Source organism: Phyllostomus hastatus, unplaced genomic scaffold (assembly GCF_019186645.2).
Source record: "Phyllostomus hastatus isolate PE091 unplaced genomic scaffold, TTU_PhHast_1.1 phas_contig_1, whole genome shotgun sequence".
In the NCBI taxonomy this organism is placed as follows: Eukaryota; Metazoa; Chordata; class Mammalia; order Chiroptera; family Phyllostomidae; genus Phyllostomus; species Phyllostomus hastatus.
Window position 1 is genome coordinate 12,023,778 of NW_025333498.1, and position 21,318 is coordinate 12,045,095.

The 21,318-nt window shown below is 40.6% G+C and overlaps 3 pseudogenes; 1 reads left to right on the plus strand and 2 right to left on the minus strand.

Annotated features, from left to right (window-relative positions):
* Positions 1–4,391: 4,391 nt before the first annotated feature.
* LOC123814713 lies at positions 4,392–6,036 on the minus strand (annotated as a pseudogene).
* Positions 6,037–6,990: 954 nt separating this feature from the next.
* Positions 6,991–9,298, minus strand: LOC123815077 (annotated as a pseudogene).
* A 3,091-nt stretch (positions 9,299–12,389) lies between these two features.
* LOC123814763 lies at positions 12,390–19,798 on the plus strand (annotated as a pseudogene).
* The last annotated feature ends 1,520 nt before the right edge of the window (positions 19,799–21,318 follow it).

A 21,318-nucleotide genomic window follows, 5' to 3' on the forward strand; every position in this document is an offset into this window, starting at 1 on the left:
ATTTCTTGAGGAACCCCACGATCATATCCCAGTGTCCATGTGGGTGGATGGAATACAAAAAGGAAAAAGCTTGAAAAACAATTGCAAATAAATATCTGCAAATAAAGTTAATAATTAAGAAGGACACACTTTAACAAGAAGCTATTTAATAACTTTCCATTTACTTGGAAACTTAAAAATCTGACATTTTAAAAAATGGTCTTGAAACACTGAAATATATTTCAAAGTCATAGGACTAGCTTATTCTTTTCTCAATCATTGTTCCTGTTTTTTAAAAAATATGGGAATTAGCAAATTTTCTTTTTTGTACTTGTCAGGTTTTATAAACATGACCTAAGGCTTTTTATTGTGTAAGCTACAACTGTGGTGGGGGAGGGGTGAGGTGAAGGGATTGAGCAAAAAGGAAAAAGGACTCAGGGACATGGACAAATAGTGTGGGGATTGCTGGGGGGCATGGTTAAGGGGCCTAAATGGTAATGGGAAAAATATACAACCGAAATTAAGTAAAAAATTAAAAAGCTACTTTGAATGCATAGTTCTTTCAAACAGTGGCAGTTTACATTATTTTTAAAATGCATTTTTAGTGAATTGGAAACTACATTCAAAGGTGTTAAATTCTGGGGTTTAAGACATGTATTTCCATTCTCTGGCACCTGATGAACATTGCTAAGTAGTGGGAGTGAGTAAACTTCACAATACAGAAAGCACCAAGGTCTTATGCTATTTTAACACTTAACTTTAATCTCTTACCCCATGACAATTGTTCTTACTTTACTCTCTTGCTCATAGATTTTTATACCTTTAACATCTTATCACCTGAGTTTATCACATTTTTAGCTTATTATCTTTTTAGTTCAAGATATGGCAGGTTAACCAACAGTGCTGTAGTTAAAAGTATAAATGAAGCATAGTTTTAAAGTAATCCCATAACTTCATGTACTTTTATGGTTCAAGGTCTATAGTTTTAAAATGACACCTCTTGATTCTTTTCTATCTTAAAGCCTCAGATGTATCAGTAAGTTTGCAAATATAGTATTTTAACTCCACTACCAATATCTTTTTGAGATTAATTTTTTTCCTCAAGGTAAAACATATTTTAATACATTTTTAATAAGATTGTCCAAGCGAGAATATATACTTACAAATACACCTTTGAAGTAAAGAAAAGCAGATTTAGGAAGAATCTAGAGAATTAAAGAAAGTTCAAAGAAATATAATGTAGATAACCAAAAGGTGGGAAATGGAATAAATATGGAACTTGGGAGGAATAAGAACATATTAGGCAGAACAACTTCTGTTACAAATCATAGGATTCAACTCAAAATGCTTTAAGCAAAATATTAAGTATTAATACTTTAGAAGGAGACATTCCTAGTTGAACCTAGTTGAAAGCTATCTTTAGAAATCGGGTTCTTCCTTTTTCATCTCCATTTTCCTTTGTAGGCCTTCATTCCTGGCCAGGGCCTATGAAGTGATGACACAGGTTACAGGAAGACCCATGCAGGCATAGCACCAGCTTGACCACCACAGGGAGAGAAAGAATGCCTCTTTCAAATATATCTGCTCTAGGGACTCAATTTCACTGAACCAAATTGGATAAAATGCCCTTCTCTGAGCTGAACTGTGGCCAGGAAATATACTGAAATATCTAGGGCACCTGCTGATTCCTGGATCTGGAGGAGGGTATGGTCATTTCTACCTGAAGCACGTAGATGAAAGTGGAGAAAGGTTTGTAACCCAGAAGAAAATCTCTGAATTATGGACAGGAACACACATGTGTGTGTGTGAGCACACATACACACACAGAGACACACAGACACCAATATCATTTAGCACCACATATGGTGTCCTCAAAAGAGTATAATTCAAGGAAGATTTGATAAAGACCATTTACATAATACACATGTGGGCAGAATGCAGAAAAAAAAACACAGAGAATGAGAACAAGAGGAGACAACAGTTACCAGAACCTAGAAGTAGAGACTCTTCCAGAAATGATCACTTTGAGAGAAGCAACAGGCTTTGTCAAAGGACAGAGCCAGCACAAGGCAATGTGGCACACAGGAAGCCAGGAGAACAGATACCCCAATGTGGCTCTTCTACCTCTCTCTGATCTCGGCCAGGGATCCCCACTGGCCAAACCCAACAAGAAAGCCAGATGGCAAGGGAACTTCCAAGCCGTGATAAACACAAGAGAAAGCGGATCTTCCAGAGCAAACATGAGGTATTTAGCACATACAATCACTACAAAAAGATAGTTTATTATAGTTTTCAATTTTAAATGTATGGCAAAACAAATTCCATTACAATAAATGGCATGGAAATAAAGATATCTGTACAACTTAAAGGAAATCCACCCTCAACTCCATATAATCTCTAGTCCCAACATTTATTTCTCTATTTTTTCTCACAGCTATGTTTCTTGAAAGAATAGGTAACATGCCTGCTTTTATTGTACTTTCTCAAAGCCCATTTACTCCACAATAGCAATTTGGCTTTCCCCCCCTATATTCTATAGCAGTGGTTTTCCAAATGCAATCCCCAGACCAGCAGCATCGATATCTCCTGGACACTTGTTACAGATGCAAATTCAACTGATATCATCCAAGATCTGTTTCACTGAAAACTCTGAGAAGTTGGGGTTTAGCAATCTGTGTTTTAGCAAGCCCTCCCAGTGATTCTGATGCACAATAAAGTTTGAGAATCATTACACTTCAGAAAAAGCTATTTCTAAGATTCCAGTGGACTCCACCATGCCAGAGTCCATGAATACTTTTATCTTCATCTTTCTTGACCTTGACATTTCTGTATGAGATTTGGCAATATGATAAGATCTCTCCTGCAGGAGAAATCATGTTCTTTGTCCTCCCATACCTCTAAGGTCATAAAGCAGAAATATCCATCCTTAGACATATCAGGATGAAAACCACTGTCTGTACCCCCACTCATTATATCCCAAACCTCCCTAATACTAGTGAGCACCTGACTGATAATAAACAGAATTAATGAAGTAAAAATAACACTTCTCTTGGAAACTTCCCCTTATTGTTTTTTAAGTTACTGGTCTGCAAGCTTTATTTTATGTTCTTCCTTTCTCCTGCTTCTTCCATGCACAGAACTCAGGAAGACACCGCAGGAAGGCAAAACCTGTATTGTGCCATTACAGGTTTGTGCCAAACCAGCCATTGTGCCTGCTAATGGGAAGAGCAGTATCATTCAAGGAGGAAATAAGAAAGGCCCCATTTTGGCCTCAAGTCTAAGCCAAATTTTCCAGTCTAGCTTTATCAACAAATAATGCTGATATCCACAAAATAGAGGAGAAGTATGGTTGTCATCCTAAATCCCTAACACAAGATGTACTGACTGGAAAATTGTAAGGATAGGTTCAAGAATTAATAGTTTTTTGATCAAAATAAGACAGGAAAAGAATGAACACTCTACGGTAGCTGAAATGAATACCTTAACAAGTGGTGTCTTCTTAGTTCTTTGAATTTTGAAGTCAGCGATGGCATATATTTTAGTTGGAGTATACATGAGTGTGGCTCGTGTTAACGGGCTTGGGCTATGCAGCTGGACTTGAGTGCAAATTGACAAGTGGCCAGTTGGAGCTTTAAGCATGACTTTCACTGGTGGGCTTGAGCTGAAAATCACAGTAAAGTTAAATCAGAAAAGAGATGTGTCTAAGCAGTCATGATGGGCATTTCAGACCCTTTGAATAGAACAAGCAGAAATGTGATCATAACTGCAAATGCAGTGATCTTTCCTGAAGCCAGGAAAGACTCCCTTCAGAATTTCAACTGGAGACTCCTATCACTTACTCTGGCACTTGGGCCCACACAGCATGAGAAAGACCTTGGCTAGAACTAGAAAAGGTTACTATCAGAATGAGCAGATTTTCTTTTTTTTCTTTTTGTCTATATGTTTTTATTTGAAACAAATAGGTGCACCAAGCAAGTACTTAATTTTCCCCACTCCAGATTAAAACAGAGCACAATAAGGGCAAACATCATTTGGCAGGACAGTTCCAATATGTGAACACCTTTCTACTCACTGTGGTTGGAGTAACTTTACTTATAAGCTGTCAGTCTTACACAAAGTATTAACCCCAAAGTACTAACATCAAACAAAAGGAAGTGGTCTTAATTTCATGTGTGGGGAAGTATGTTCTGTAAGTGCCAAAAGGTGGGAGAAGCACAAACACAACTCACTCTTTAAAAAAAACTAAATAGTTCAAAGTAGAATTTTCCATCCACCCTTTCTCCTGTAATAAAAAGTAGTGCTGGGGTATGATACCCAGGTTTGGTTTTTATCTGGCCCATTTACAAGATGTTGCCCCATATGACTTGCATCACTAGAGTTATGGATAATTAAGTGCATCATTAGTGAATGGACTATGAAGAGGTGTACCTACTCCCTCTTGTCCTTGCCTTATGCTCATGTTCCTTGGAGCAGCTGCTATCTGAGGGTCTTTTAGAGCCACCATGCTGTTTGGCTTCTTCCAAAAACTTGTCCAAACCAAAAGGGTGTTCCTCAAACTGAACTGGTCCTTCTCGACCTCTTTGCCTACTACAGTCTGAACCAGAAAACTCCTTACAGAGAACAAATCTGTTGGTCTTTATTCTGGCTTCTAGATCATCACCATACATGTCCTCATCCAAATTTTTACTGGGCCTGTAAATATTCTGAGCCATGTCTTTACCACCTGTCCAGGCTTGATCATAAACACTGTAAATTTCATCTTCTGCACCTGAAAATCCACTGTCCATACCCTTGGATTGGTTCAACAGCCTTTGGTCATATTGAACTTCATTAGAAGTCCGAGGACTGGGAACATCAAGTACAATGGCCTCACTGATACCTCAATTTTCATTTCTTTGCAATTTTGACCTCTTACCAGGAGCTGCCCAGGAAAGATTCTGGTCATGCTGTCTCTCTTTCTGTCTGTTGTGCCTAGTTTCATCCCTCTCATGTGCCTCCCTATCCTCTTTTTCCACATGGGTTTTGATCCCACCTCTTCTCTCCCTAGCTTTCTGGGCCATTTCTCTAAGTTTCTCTTCATATTTCTCTTTTTCTTTTTGAGCCATCTTTCTTTCTATTTGGGCACACATTTCCACAGCTTCACAAGCCTTTCAATCAGCAATGTAGAGGGCTTCAGCCAGTTGGGCAAAATTTTCATTGATGTGAACAGTCTACAGTCCTCTTCCATCAGCAGCCAGACATTTGTCTAACAGAATTTTATAACCCTTTGCATTTTTCCAGCTTGAAATACAAGGATGAATCTTCCACTCTTGCTGTTCCTTCACAGTCATCTTTCAGCTAGGAGAATGCATGACAGGTGCAGGAGAAGAAGGTGGTCCCCAAGGAATTTTCTTATCAATCTGGAACCTTGGAGCCTCCATTGGATCTTTCTGCACTTCCACCATCCGAATAACCCTCTGTTTTGCTCCAGAGTTAAAAGCCACTCCTTGCTGAGATGGCATGTATCTGATATACTGAGCAGGAGCCAGTTTATCAGCTGCTCGAACTGACATGGCCACAGCAACTTTCTGTGATACATATTTTTCTAAGGCCACCCTTGTCTTTTCTGTCATCTCTTTAACAGCTTCTTCATCACTCCTTTGCAGGTCTGGGTCATCTGCATTCCTGACTTCCTTGGGAACCAGGTCAGTGTACTTACTATAAATGACCCTGTCTTTTCACTGTCCTTGTCAAGCGATTACATTGCATTTAAGTTTTCCTTCAGCATCCACCAGTGCATTTGACTTTTTTTTCTTTTGTCCCATATCCAGTGGATACTGGGCCACATGGACCTCTGGAAAAGCATCTCCATCTCCAAAATCCTCTAATAACCAAGGTATCCAGCCCTTCCAGTACCCATATGTGGGGGAGGTTCCCTGCAGGAGGACACCAGTACAGTCTGTCATGATCTCTGAGATCTTGTCACTTTTCTTCAGCCTCAAGCTGGTCCTGAGACAACTGAGTAGGTGGAGGTAAAAAGCTGGTAAAAAAGAATATAAGTGGTACAGATAAAGCCATGAAAATCATAAAGATTAACCAAAAACAAGGGAATTAAAATTTTTAAAATTTTAATTCAAAGAAACACTGACACAGGTTATTGGTTTTCAAAGGACTTTTTGAATTTATGAAAACCCTGGGCTTGCAGAAATAGAAACTGTTGATAGCCAACTGACCATTATCATAGAGAAGTTAAAAAACAAAAGTATTTCTATCATTTTTTTCTCTACCTGTCCTCCAGATACCACTAAATGCATGATTCTTGACTGACATCTGTGGTTCTGTGGTGAGAATCTGGATGGTATTATATGCTAAACCCTTGTTGTATTATTTTGCTAGGATTGCTGCTGTGAGCCTATGGATTTTTGAGCTTTCTCAGTCATATGAATGAGCAAATAGTACAGTGATCATTCAGTTTACTCTATCGATTCTCAGGCTCCTTTAAAGAAAACAGTGGAAGACACTGTAGGTTGCAGCTCCTGAAAGCATCCTCACTTACTTAAAATCCCAACTCAACTGAAAATCAGCACAATAAAATGTAATGGAGAACTAAATTCTGGATTTTAATTCTCTGGGAATTTAATTTTTTTCAGGACTAGACAATAAGTTTATACACGTTCACGCCAGGTCCCGGTGCTAAGCTGCACTGGCACAACTCTAATTCATTCATAAGCATCTCATCATAGTGCCTACTCAGGGTCCTTAGGGCAAAATTAGGCTTCCCCATACAGCTCAACTTATTGCAATAATGCTTTATTAAAAAGCAGATATATATGCAGCTTTAGGGGAAAAATTTTTATAAATATCAAACAGAATGAATCAAGCATCCTATATACATTCCAACTCTTGGTGGGTAATGGGTATGCAAAGCAGGACCAAGTGTTCTTTATAGGAATTGAAGGACTTCCAAGTATCTGAGAAGCATCTGAGAAAACCCTTACCATTCTACTTACACACACTGGCCAGTTGGGGTGCTCAGGAGGGACTAAGTGTACTGGAGGGGGGAGTGGGGGGCTCTCATCGGTATCCATTCCCACAGGCCTTCCAGCTCCATGAGTGGTTCCACACGGGTCCTAGGACCTCAGCAACATCTGAGATGTCCATCAGTACACAAGTGCCATCCTCCGCTGCCTGGAAGCCATCCAGGTGCCCAGCTCCTACCTGCCCATAATGCCTATGCTTCTTCATGAACTGGGTGATGCACATCCTGCCTGCTGACTTCCTCTTTAGCAAGATGGGTGCCCCCTGGCTGGGCCCTGTGGCCGGGACACTGCCACTGTCCTCCCTGGTGGCTAAGGGCACCATGATGACATAACTCCACTGGCATGGTACGGGCATGTGCTCCTGATCAAAGCTCTTCAAGCACTTGTGGGTGGACAAACCAGCATATCCTGAAATCTGGCCTCTTCTCACACACTGCATTCTCAGAAATAATCCACTTGAGGCTGGCCTTGGAGGATGGTGTTATCCTCACTGGTGGTGGGGTCTGTGGGCAGGAAGAGCCAAGGCTCAGGGGGCTTACAGAGCTGTTCTCAGGACTCCTGGTGTCCTTGCTGAGCAGTCCTTGGCAGCAGCACTCTTGGAATTCTCGGATGATCAGTTTGCTTCCATTCACATTCCTGTAGAACAGAGAGAGCAACTGGGCCAATTGTGCTGGTTCTTCTTCTCTCTCTTGGGGGCCTTAGGCATCTTGCTCCTCTTCAGAAGGTACTATCTTCTAGAAGGCATGCCGTGAACTGCTCTAGCACCTTTGGCTGGCATTATCATCGTCTTCAGCCCAGATACAGCCAAACTTCATGGGTTGGAGCACGTGGAACTGCTTTCCCTTGGCTAAAGACTCAACCCACTCCTTAGCCTTCAGCTTCTGGAGGACCTTGTAGTCCTCAGGATCAGCACATTCTTCAATTACTTCCTCATCTTCAGATAGGTACCCATGGGGCATCAAAAAACCATCATCCTTGTCTTCATCATCTCCTACTTCATCATCATCATCATCATCCACCTTCACTGTGAGAGAGAGACTCACCCAGCTCCTCCTCTTCCCACTTTTCATCACTGTCTACCTCATAATCCAGGAACTTCCCATCTTGGGCCTGGGGGCCTCTTGGATGGATGACCATCACCCTCTTATTCCACATCCCCCATTATGATAGTCAGTGATTCTCAGAAAACTGTACGAGTTTCTTCCTTTCAGGAACGTCATCTACTTTGCTGCTCTCCATGATCTGCAGACAGCTGTGGAGGTGGGCAATGGGCTAGGACTGCTGTGCTGATTTTCAGAAGGAAACCACCCCTCAGGTGAGCTGGTAGAAGAGGAAGAGATTGGGGATGAATGGCTGAAGACAGAGTCTTCTTCAGGGCCAGACTCCAGCATCTCACTCTCCGAGGGCATGCCCTAGTCCAGAAGATTTGCTGGAGACTTGGCTCCAGGTTTGATACCCAGGGTACTCTGTAAGACCACCATGGGCACCTCCCTTTCCACCAAGATGTCCCCAGCTTTACCCCAACCATCCTGGTCCTTCTCTGAGCACATTCTCAGACCACCTGTGGGGCAGCTTTGAGCTGCTTTCTGCCCATCTCCGCTCCTCTCCATGTCCCCTGAGCCAGCACCCTCCTCCTCTTTTTGTATATAATGTCTAAAAGAGTCTCCTCAGGAAATGTGTTGCCCTTCTCACTAACCTTTGGCAGAACCCACTCATCTTCTGCTTTTTCTCTGACCCCATTTACAGTCTCATCCAACGAAGGATAGGCTGCAGAATTTAGTTAACTATAAGCTGCAATGTCATTGGGTTGGTCACTCTAGTCCTCCAACAAATCAATGATTGTGGTGTTGCTAATAGTGGTTTTGACTCTACTTCTTAAAGAGTTATCTAAGAGACCCTTCTCACTGACGAGTTTTGACCTAAAATCTATGTCAGAACCCATATGAAAGTTGTTCTTCAAGTTATCCCAAAAGGTTTCCACATCGGAGACTTAGCTTTGTGTGGGAGAACTTGGAGAGCTTCTTGTGTTGTCTGACCCATCCTTGGTTTTCTCCTTTGGGGCAAGATTCAGGTGCTTGAAGGGCAAACAAGCTAGGTTTCGGGTTTGATCCCTGGTCAGGGTGCAAACAGGAGGCAATCAATCAATGTTTCTCTCATATCGATTTTTTTCTCTCTCTCTCCCTCCATTTCTCTCTCTCTCATAATAACTTCTTTACTGGAAATGCCAGTCTGTCTTTGCAACCCATTGCTGTGGCCCCTCCCCTGGTGCCTGGTGCCCTGTACACTGGCTCCTCCAGCATCATTCCAGCAGGAGCTCAAGGTCCTTGAGAATTTAATTTAGAAGCAAATTTATTCTGGGCATTAACTTCTCCTCAGTAATTTAATAATTAGAAGGCGTTCTGATTGTGCAAATCTGGGTCATATTTTTACTGCTGGCATTGTGCTATCTGGAGCATTTTTATATTGAAATTTGACTGAATATATAACTCCTATTGAATTATATAAATGAATACAATTTGAGATGGGGAATAGAATAGGGAATACATTTATAATTCATCATAGTAGATAGATTTTTTAATGTATTCTCCACCTCTTTCATATCATTCTGCAGCAAAATTTGAATTGTTCACTGTGGTTCAAATAGGATAACAAGGAGCAATGGATGGTGATAGGGGCTGACTTCACAAAGATGGGAACAAGACTGAGCTTACAAATTGTAGTTCTCTCCTGCACCCTAAGTTTCTCACAGGCTTGGCTATCAAGACAAAGTGTCAAGAGATAGAGAGCTGTGGAATATAAGAGAATCATTCTCTGACACATTATATTCCAGCTTGAACCCCTAACATGGGAATTCCTGCCTCCTCCAATCTCATCACTCATTGCTCCCAAAAGAAGAAGCAGTAACAGATATTGGTGAGAGCTAACCTTTCATGGGGAGAGTAAAAAGTAATATTAAATTCCATGTGAACTCCCTCATTTATAAAATAGTATCTTCCTTTGGCTACTGTGACTCCATTCTCTTCAAATACTTCTCCCATCTCTTTTGTCTATTATTTCTCAGTATCTCCTTCTACACATCCCTTCAATGGGTTCTCCAGGGCACCATTTTTGGTATTTTCAGGGTGAACTTTTCAAAATGGAAACAGAGACAGCATTCTCTGACTTAAAAATCTTTCAGTGGATCCATTCAGCTCTCAGAGTAAAAAGCTAAACTCTTTAGCTTAGTCTGTGAAACTATTCATGATCTGGTTCCTGATGTCCTCTTGGAAATAAGTGAGATGTGATCATCTTTACAGATTTGAAATACCAGTTTGATAGCAATGTAGATGAACATAATAGGTATCCAAAAAATATTTGTGAATTAATGAATGAAAGAATGAAGGTATGTGATCCTAACTGAAGGATGCATTGGAAGAAGTAAAGAAGGAAGAGGAACTCAGAGATAATAAGTTGGTAAATCTGTAGCAAGTGTAAGTAGTTAAGTAGAGGAGGGATATTATAGTTGGTGGTATTATTTTCCAAGAAAGAATCACAAGGAAAAAAATTTTAAGAAAGAATTCTTGAGTTCAGTTTTAGAAATACAGGTTTCCAATCATAGTCCAATATGAATTCTTTGTTCCACCCATTTGAAATCATTTACCTGCAAACATAATTCATCTTTCTCTATATTTCACACCTATTCTGACTGGCTTGAGTGCTCCCCCCTCTTTGTTCCTGAACATTTTTCATTCTTTGAAACTCATTTTACATCCTTTCCTCTCAATCCAGAGTCAAATTACATTCATAAAATTTTACACCCATCCATCCATTAATTTGCTAAGCACCTACTTAATGATTTGTTGAATAATAATATTTATTAAGTATCTACTATGTGTCATACACTGTCCCTGCTCTGTACCCCCCTACTTTTAAAATAATGTTTAATACAAGACTATACTTTCAGGGGTCATTTCTATAGTTCATTAAAATAATACTTAATACATTATACCATAGTACTTGGTTTTCAATATATCTGCCCCACAGATTATAAACTCTTTGAATGTAGGTACACTGCCTTATTTGATTTAATCTTCCAATCACACAGCTTGTTATAGGCACATAGAAACTACTTAGAAAATGATTGTAAAGAAATGAATACAAGAAACCTATGATAGTTATAGATGTTAATCTCTGGAAAATGTTCCTGTTAAAAATCAGATCCTTGTAGATTATCCTCTAACAAAGACAAGAAAACAGACATAACATAAATGTCAAATGTCAGAATCAAATTTTGCATCAAGCTGAATGAAGTGGGCATTCATTATTAGGACTAATCAGTAAAAGAAACAGAGAAGCAGATGTTGTAACAGGACATCTCTCCAGTCAAATTCATAACAGCTAAACAGCTACCTGCAGTGTCTTATGTATCATTAAGAGTGAATTTCTCTGAGCCAGAGTTGGAGTCATAAAAGAATACAACTCAATGAAATAATTTTAGTGTTATCTTTCGTAGGCCTTTAATGAATCTTCCATTATCTCAAACTATATCACAACTTTATTATAGCTGCAATTCTATAATTTTCTTTTGCTATTAACTATAACTGTCTTAAAAATTCTTAAAGGACCACTGTTTTAATAACAAGTTATAATTTTCCTCATATTTTCCAGATATAAATAAACAAGTTACATAAAAATTCCCATTTGATTTTATTTCTACATTTAATAATAAGTTGTCCAAGTTTGTCCAATGAAGACCAAGACCTTTTTGTTATTAATAATTTCTAAATTTGCTTAAGCTTAATTTTTTTCTCTTTTAATAGGCAGATGTGCACTCATTTGTTAGCATTTCTTTATCACAAATATTCCTGAAATTTGTCTCATTTATTTTTACATATAGCAATTAGAGAAGAGATTAAACATACTATATTTGAGGGCAGAATGGCAAACACACATAATAATTGTACTACAAAAGTAGTGAAATTTAGCTTTAAATATGTTTAATTTAGATGCATGTCAATAAAAATGTACAAATGTATTTAAAGGCCATAGGATTTTTACTGGCTTAATTCTCACTTATTGATCAGAGGGATTTGGAGGTCTAATGATAAATGAGGGAAATTTTATAGAATATGATGAATTGGTTATGAGAAGTCAAGAAAGGTTTCTAGCTTGGTTGACTAGGAAAAAAGAATAGGTATCAATAATAGGAAGATCAAAATGAGAAAGAAACAATTTTACTAAAAATGAATGAGTGTGGCTTTAGAGACGTTGAATTGGATGTTGCCACAGGATATCAAAATGACAATAAACATTTATACCATACTTAGAGTTGTGAAAGTGGAATTCAAGGAGTTAGCAACTGAAATAAAATGCATGAATGAGAGTGTATTATATAAGATAAGAATGTATAACATGGATGAGAACTCAGAGAGTAGAGATTTAGAACAAGAAGGCAGAAGTAGTAATGGAGCAAGTAAAGAAGCAGGAATCAAAAAAAAAAAAAACAGGGAATGCGGCTAAAACAGCACTGGAATAGGGCAGAGTTCACTCAGGTGAGTCTGGAGTCAAAAGCTATCCAACACATGGGCAACACTGGAGATTCTAAGCTCTGTCTGGGACATGATTGTTAACATACCACTTTCCTTCACTCCACCATTGTCTTTACCAGTGACTCCTTTCACTGGATAGTAGAGGGATTTCTAAGGTGCTATTCACTCCACAAAATGCTATACTCCAAGTAACTGTACTGACCACAGGAAGAGTTTTTCTTCCAGAGGGGCTTTGTGATAATGATCCTGTTTAAAAAGCAGGAACTCTTTTCACTGCCAGAGGGCATCCTCTGTCACCCTCCAAAAAAGACCCATCTTGCTTGATTTCCCTTGCTTTAAGAAAGGAGGCACGTGTTAGTCAGAATAGGCTAGGCTGCTATAACAACCCCAGACCTAAGTGGATTAATGAAACAAAAGTTCATTTATGTTTCTCTCATAAAGTCTTTGTCCTTTGGGTGACCCTCCGGGGTAACTGTCCTCCCTGCAGTCACTCAGCAATCCAAGAACCTTGGATCTTATGAGGCCGCTGTTTCAACACATGGTCTGTGTGTTCACCACCACAGGAATAAAAAGAAGCTGGCCAGTTGCACAGGGGTGTGGAGGGTTTATCCTGTGTCCATTTGGCCAATCTCAAACTACGTTTTTTGGAATCCCTTTCCCCTTTAAGTTTTCCAGTTAGGGGTGGCCACATAAAAATACCCCCCAAATATGGAAGGCAGTAGTGAAATAGCAGGGATTACACTCTGAAAGTCATCATAGCTAGAGACAGTGGGAGACAGATGCAGAGCATTAGCAGATTCCTTCCGTCTTTGCTCTCACCACACTGAAAATAAATGCAGAGGGACAGAAGGTTTTAGCTTCTTACTCACCTTCACTCCATGCCCTGGCTACCAGACTTTCTAATCAACAGTAATAACAAGCCCACCACCAGTCATAGAGGCAACCACCTTCCACAGACCTCTCCTGCTGTTTTCCTTCACATCCCACACTGGCAGGTGGGCACATCCAGCTTCACACATTCTCTCACAAATACCAATTTAGCCACCTGTGCCGGAGCTTCGGAAAAACTGGTGTGTCATTTTCACTGATCTCCAAATCACTCTTTTGTTTTTTATTTTTTTTATCTCCTACAAGTATGTAAAGTCTTGTTCTATTAATACTCAAAGTGGTTCTATTTCTCTGACACTAACTGCTATAATTATTGGTACCAAGAGTGATTCCAGGGGAACAGAAGTTTAAGAATGAGAAAAAGAGTTATCTGACTGAATAGTAATAACAACATTGATAACCCTGTTGGTAGCAATAAAGGGATCTCTGGTATTTTGCAACCTGCAGTAGCAAAAATGCCCCTTAAATTACCATCTTTACTCAAGGCAAGGCACACAGAAGGCAAGGCACTGAGTAATCAGTATTTGCTCTTATAGGAAATTACAACACAAATAAAAGTATAAATCTAAATGTTGTTCCAAATGCATTAGAAAATGTGGGGGAAAATAATGGGCTCAGGAAGTTAAATTCCCTTCTCAAGAACTGGTAAGGAAACAAAAATTTCTCCATCTGTCCCCAAAAGGTACCCTGATTTCTTTAGTTGTAGGTGAAGATTTATGGAAACAAAGCCCCAATTCCAGACCCCCAGTTGACTGAAATACAATCTCAGTCAAAGTTCCAACTGGATAGGAAAGCATTAATTCACAGAGCGAGACCTAAAAAAGTATGATGGGCAGAATCCCAGGAAGTATAGAACCTCATCTCCCTAGACTGTGCTGGTCTTTCTTGGCCAATAAGAGCAGCCCTTTCCCTTGTTCAAGTGTGGAGATGGCCTCTCCTGATCAAGGGATCTACCTATTAAAGACCAACTCCCAACAGCTCTCCTTGCTTCTAGATCTACAGCCAGACTTAAGTCCTGGCAATCCCTGAGAGGTCAGGTTCAAGCTAATGACCATACCAACACAAAGATTTACAAGGAATTGTGGTCATTTTTTTTTAATCTGAATAAGCCTGAGTAGATGTGTATGACAATGTAGATATGTAAGCATGTTGAGTTATAGAAGAAAAATTATGTTTGGGCTAAATTTGTTGATGTGACAAGGGTCATTTGGAACTTTTAAGTATTAGTATAATAAGCAGCAGAGCCAAAGCAGTAATTAAAATGATATGACCAACAGAGATCCTTGGCATTTCACAATTTATAATGTTGTACCTAATATGAGCCAAGTATTAAAGTCTTACTTGATTTGTATAAACAAAAATTATCTTGAAAAGAAGAATGAATGTCTGACTCAAATCATTAAAAGTCGCAGCTTTTAACCAAGACCAAGAGCCAACTGAGTGAAAGGAAGGCTGAGGCCCTGGAGGAAGGACCCTGGTACGTTGCTGAATAATATGCTATAAATATTTTTCTTAGCCCTTCCTGAGGGACATGGGGCATTTTACCAGAGTAGCCATGCAATATAGAGGACAGAATAACCAGACCTTGGGGGAATTATTGGACACTGGCTCTGAATGGAGATAATTTCTGGAGAACCAAAACACCACAGTGGACCAGCCAGTCATAGCACAGGCCATGGAGGTCAGGCAATTAATGACATTTTGACTCAGGCCTCTCTCACCATAATCCCAGTGTGTCCTTCAAATCAATCCATGGTTCTTTCCCCACCTCTGGACCACATTATTGGATAAAAACACAATAAACAATTGGCATAGTCTGCAATGTTTTCCTTTATTATTTTCCTTTCTCCTGTTCCCCTAATATGTGTTCAAAGCAATTAACCTAATATGTTAATACATAAGTTAGATGGTATCAAAGGAGTGTGACTTACCTAGAAAAAGAATGAACATCACAAAAATGAATGAAATGACTTTGAGACTTTGTGTCCTTGGTTGAGAGAACATATTAAATGTCAGCATGTTTTCAGGTGCATGTAGATGCATTGTGTTAGGTAAAACCATGATTTAGCCATGAGATACAAATATGGCTGAAAGCAGTATGAATGGATGCCACACTGACAAGAGCTGGTCTGCAGCTGTTTTGTATTTTGTCAAATGGGCTAATTTGGAACTGTTTCCCAGAATCCTCTTTTCCTGTGTGGTTCTCAGTTAGAAGGGGTCCAAAGAAAAATCAGTGTGATTTGGAAAGAGAAGTAAAGCAGCAGCCATTACTCTTTGAGGGTCATCCTAGCTAAAGGCAGTGAGAAACACAAAGATCTCCCGGATCTCAGCTTGTCTTTAACCTTCTTGATGTCGAGAGATAGATGTAGACATACGAATTAGATTCAACCAGTTCTCACTCTCCCCTACTCTGCATTCAGCTCTACTTCCAAACTGCTAACTCTGCTAGTAGACAGGAATCCTAATCATCATCAGACACAGAAACAGTAACCTTCCAGAGATTTTTCCTCCAGTTCTTTGTTATGGTTCTACCCCAGCAGCTACAGACATGCCACTTCACAAACTCTCTGGCAAGCTAATTTGTCCACCCATGCCAGTACATCTGAGGGGCTGGTTAGCGTCTCTATTCTCCAGCTTCTCCCACAATTGTGCAAAATCTGTTCCTATCACAAGTCCCTACTCCACAGTACTCAGAGAGTGTCTGATTCCCTTAATGGGGCCTGGCTGACACAGGAGATTCTCATGTCTGCAGCCACATGGGGAGAGTCCAAAGGTCAGAGTGCCCACAGGGTACTTACCTGCAAGGAAGCTGGGGAAGATTGGAGAACTTTGACAAGTAAGCTATAGTGATGTCAACCATTTATTTTTCATTTTTAAATGCTAACTTATCATTTTAAAAAAAAGAATAGATCCTGGCTGGTGTAGCTCAGTGGATTGAGCACGGGCTGCGAACCAAAGTGTCGCAGGTTCGATTCCCAGTCAGGGTACATGCCTAGGTTGCAGGCCATGACCCCCAGCAACCACACATTGATGTTTTGTTCTCTCTCTCTTTCTCCCTCCCTTCCCTCTCTAAAAAATAAATAAATAAAATCTTTAAAAAAAAAGAAAAGATAATGGCTATATACTAATTATTTTTAAAACTGCCAGGAATATATAAGAGGGTAGCCCCTCAAAATGGAATTTATTTATTAAAATTGTGTATTTATTCTTAGATGTTTAAACTTCAGTCACCTTCAACGTACTATTGAGACATTTTTTTTACTGCTCAAAACAGTTTTTGAACTCATCAATTTTGATGCCTTTTACTGATTCTGAGGTTTTTTTGTTTCACCTCTTCCACATCAGCAAAACCTTTCCCTTTGAGGACTTTTTTCATCCAAGGAAACAAAAAAAAATGTCTTTTGGGGCAAGATTGGGTGAATAGGGAGGGTGGAGCACAGAGGTCATGCCATTTTTGGTCAAAAACTGCTGACCACTCAGCATGGTATAGACTGGTGCACTCGTAAATCACACATCATGAAATGGACAAATGAGTTGAAAGAGTCTTTAAAAAAAATTCACTGAGGCTGAACACAGCCTCTCACAACAGCACCAGCTGGTACACTGATATAGATGCGTTCCTAGAACACTCACCTAGCCTGTACTGCAAGGGGCCTGCCCTCCAGAAGACAATTCTGGTCATTTTTGGGCCCCCCCCTTGTAAAAGCTGTATCTTATATAATCAAAACATTCCTTTCATCCCACCCTCCAGTGATCCACTTAAAAGGAGCCTTTTCTTTTGTACACAGGGAATGGAGCAAAAGGTTTGGATTGAAGTTACATTACACTTCTCCACAGAGTTCATTTATACTCTACCCTTATCATTCATCCCAGGAGAACACAAACTGTAAAGGTGAGTAAAAGGCCATAAACATGCCTTTTAAAAGAACAGATTTAGCATCCTTGTTAACAGCAACAAAAAAAAATAAAAATTAGGACTACATGGTGAGTAAACAGAGCAAAGAGTATCTTGCTAACAAGCTAAACAGAGGGAAGAGATAGGATAGCAGCCTAAGACAGAAATAAAGTCCTTGTAAGATTTTTCTGAGATAGGGGGATCTTAAAAATGTTTATAGAACACAAGAATGATTTTGGTGAAATAAACTTCACAACAACAACAAAAATAACCAAGATTTCAATGGCTCGTACATAAGAGATAAATGACTAGAATGAAGAGCATAAGGAGAGAAGCTACTTCAAAATGAGAGACCCCACCACTCTTGTGAACAGTGAGGGACAATAGGAGTGGGAGCAGAGACAGAGCAATTCCAAGCGGAAAACAGTGCAACTCCTCTTTTTCTATCTCTTTCTCTCTTTCTCTCCCTGCCACAACATGAACACACACATACACACACAGAGTTTTTTTGTTTCGTTAAGCATAATAAATCATTAACACAAATCAAATTTTAAAAGGGAACAACTTACCTATCTTAAGGTATGTCCTAGTTGAATCTAAATTAACATTAGAAGTGTGGGGCTAACAAAGATGCCCTCCACTCCCTGCCACTACCACTATACCCTGACTCACAAACAGAAAGAGAGATGAAAGGATGAAAGAGGAAAGACAGAGAGAGAGAGAGAGAGAGAGAGAGAGAGAGACTGCTGACACTGACTCTTGGTAATTTGCATGGATAGAAATTGACCTGTATAGAGAAATTTGGGGGGTGGAGAAAAAAAGATATAAATAGCACAGTATCTCAATATGTTAGTTAGGAAATTGTCTAAACCTATCATCGCTTTTAGTTTGACTCTATTTAATCACAGCCATCAAACTGTGATTTCCAAATAAAGGGAAAAACATAATTAAGAAAAACATTAAAATAGAGCCTATTCTTTAGTGATCACTCTAGAATCTCATAACTAAACAGTCTATTGGCAGGCTTTGAAGAAAATGATGAAACTTGGCTTATAGCTGAAGCTCTGTTACTAAAAAATCAAAGCATAATTGTTGCAAAAACTATGATGTAACACAGTGCATCAATTTAACTCTTTGTCTTTAAAACCTCCATAAAAATCAATCACACCATTATACACTATTTTCAGGTGGTAATAATAGTAATACTAATAATAATAATAACTAACATTACTGAGAGAACCCTGTGTTAGACACTTTACTAAGTATAATACTTATTTCATTTAATCCTCCTTAACCCTAGAAGGGAAGCACCATTATTATCTCCACCTCACAGATAAAACTGGAGTTAAGATATTAAGTGATGCCCAGGTTATCAGCCATTACCAGGGCAGGACATTAGGGATGCCTTTATGGCATTCCTCGTCAACAAGGGCCTTGTGAGGAAGTGCATGAAGCCTTCCCTGAGTGGAGAGCTGTTTCCAGAGCAGCCCAGCATTCAGCTCACTAGGAATAAAGAGCTACGGGTCACGGTGGAACAGACTGGCCTCACTTCTTCTTCAGCCCAACCTTGTCTTCTTCCTGCTGCACCTGCTACATGTCCTGCCGCTAAATGGTGCTGCCTGGCTCACTCTTTGGACCTTTGGGACATCCTCGTGCCCCTCCTCCACGGACCAGTGCTGCTCAGCGCAGTGCCTGCCCAGGCTGGCTGGCTGCAGCCTGACTTTGGCCACCCATCCGTGTTCTGCACTCTGCGTGGAGCCACCTGCTACAGCACATCCTGACTGGCCTCCTGAAGCGGGCCCCTGCCAGCTGGTGGAATCACACGCACTTTCAGGGCCAGGCCAAGTCCCGCTGTTTCCACAAAGACCAAGATATCAACATGTACCCCTTCTTCTTTATCTGGGGAAAGATTCTCTGTGTGAAGCTTAAGAAACAGATGAAAAAGTACATGGCATACAACCACCAGCAAACATACTTCTTGATTGGGCCCCACCTTGCTGCCTCTCTACTACCAGTGGTATATCTTCTATTTTATCCAATGGAAAAGTGAGTGGGCTTGGCATAGATAATCACCTTCTACATCTTCGGCTCCTTCACTTCTGTGCCATTGTCGAGAGCGAAAGGCCTCCTGTGCCTTTTCTTCATGGTCAGGTTCCCAGAAAGCGACTGGTCTGTGTGGGTGACACAGATGAAACGGACTCCCAGGCACACTGATCACCACCTCCACCCAGCTCCAGGCAACACGCAATGTCCACAAGTCCACCTTCGATGACTGATTCAGCAGACACCTCGACTTCCAGACTGCACACCATCTTTTCCCCACGATATCTCAACACAGTTACCACCAAGTGGCTCCCGTGATGCGGTCCCTGTGTGCCAAGCATAGCACGGAGCACCAGTCCAAGCCCCTGCTCTCAGCCTTTGCTGACATTGTTCACTCACTGAAGGAGTCCTGGCAACTCTGGTTAGATGCCTATCTTCACCAATAACAAAAAGCCCCTCCCTCATCTGGAACAGGAGCCTCTGGAGCCAGAGCAGAGGGGAGTTTGAGTGACAATGTTACTACAATTCTAATCTTCAGAGGGGGTTGGTTTGAGGAGCTAAAGACTCTGGCTCAAACCCCTCCCCTTTATCTTTTAGGCAGGTCTATGACCAAAAGAGGGTGGGAGAATATGCAAGCTCCCTGGAAGAGGAGATGGAGCTGCTGGGGCAGGCATGTGAATTTTGTTTATTTTTTCTAGTATGTCAAATGGTTGGTGAGCAAAGAGGAAGTCAGGAAGGTATTAGAATAGGGAGGACCAACTGAGCCCAGAAATCAGGAGGAAAATTGGCAGTAAAATTCCATCCAGGAAAGGAGTGAGCTCATGTTACTGATCCAGTTTTCAGCATCTTCCCTACCCTTGCTTGCAAACCTCAGATGTTCACAGGTCAGAGGGAACCTTCAGTTAGAGCAGCTGAACCTTTTGAGTGAGCTTTAGAAAGGAAGCATTGGTGCTTAGAATTCTGAGGCCCAGCATAACGCAGTGCCCGGGAGCTCAGCTTGCTTTAGGGCTGTGATCTCTGTTTGCCTCAGGCTCCTGGAGAAGCGATTTCTCCACTTTTAGAAGCAGGCAGGGCAAAGGCCAAGACTATGGTATTGAAGACATCCCGCCCTGAAGGATCCCACACTACTGCTTTTGGTCCCATGTTCCATCCAGCACACCAAGGGAGCATTAGGACCTGATCTTGCCAAATGCCTACCAGGAAGTTGCTGCTCATTAAAACTCCCTTCAGCTTTTGCTTCACCTCTTCTAACCAGCACCCAGGGAGCAAAACACTCCTAGAGCACGGAGTCCACTTCGTGCTCCATAAACATGTGAGCAGATGGGGTGACTTAATTTCCTCCTCCATAGAAACAAATGTGGGCTCCAAATGGCTTCTCTTTGCTTCCCTATGATTCCAAGTTTACTACAATAGCAGTCAGAGAGCACAAGTGACCAAGCTGGGAGATAATTACCAGTCACGAGGAAAACACAAGTTCGATCAGAAAGAATATGGGACTGTAAGAAATTTTCTTAACATAAGCTAGTTACATTACTTTTGAGCAGGAGTAGTGGGGTTAACTGTAATCACTTCACAGTTCCACACCAGAAATGGGCAGATAAAGGCACAGAAGCTTGGGATCACCTGTTGCTGTCCTAAGGCATCTTACTCTGTCAACTCAATTCAAATATTTTCTCTGCTAGACACCAGGTAGGGGTTTAGGATAATCTCTTATCAATCTAATATTGAAATGCAATTTTTTAATCCCCTGTTTTTAAAAGGTAAAATCGGCTTCATCCATCTCTAGAGTGCAAGCATAGGAATGTGCCCCAAGCGTCCCACCTTAACTCCACGGTTGGGTTTGTCATCAGCATTCACACCCTCTTCCCTTCTCACACCCACTCCTCCAGGTGAGAGGATTATTCACCTATTCCACAGCATCTACCATAAGCATATTGGGCTTTTGGGATGTTAGGAGGAGGGAAGC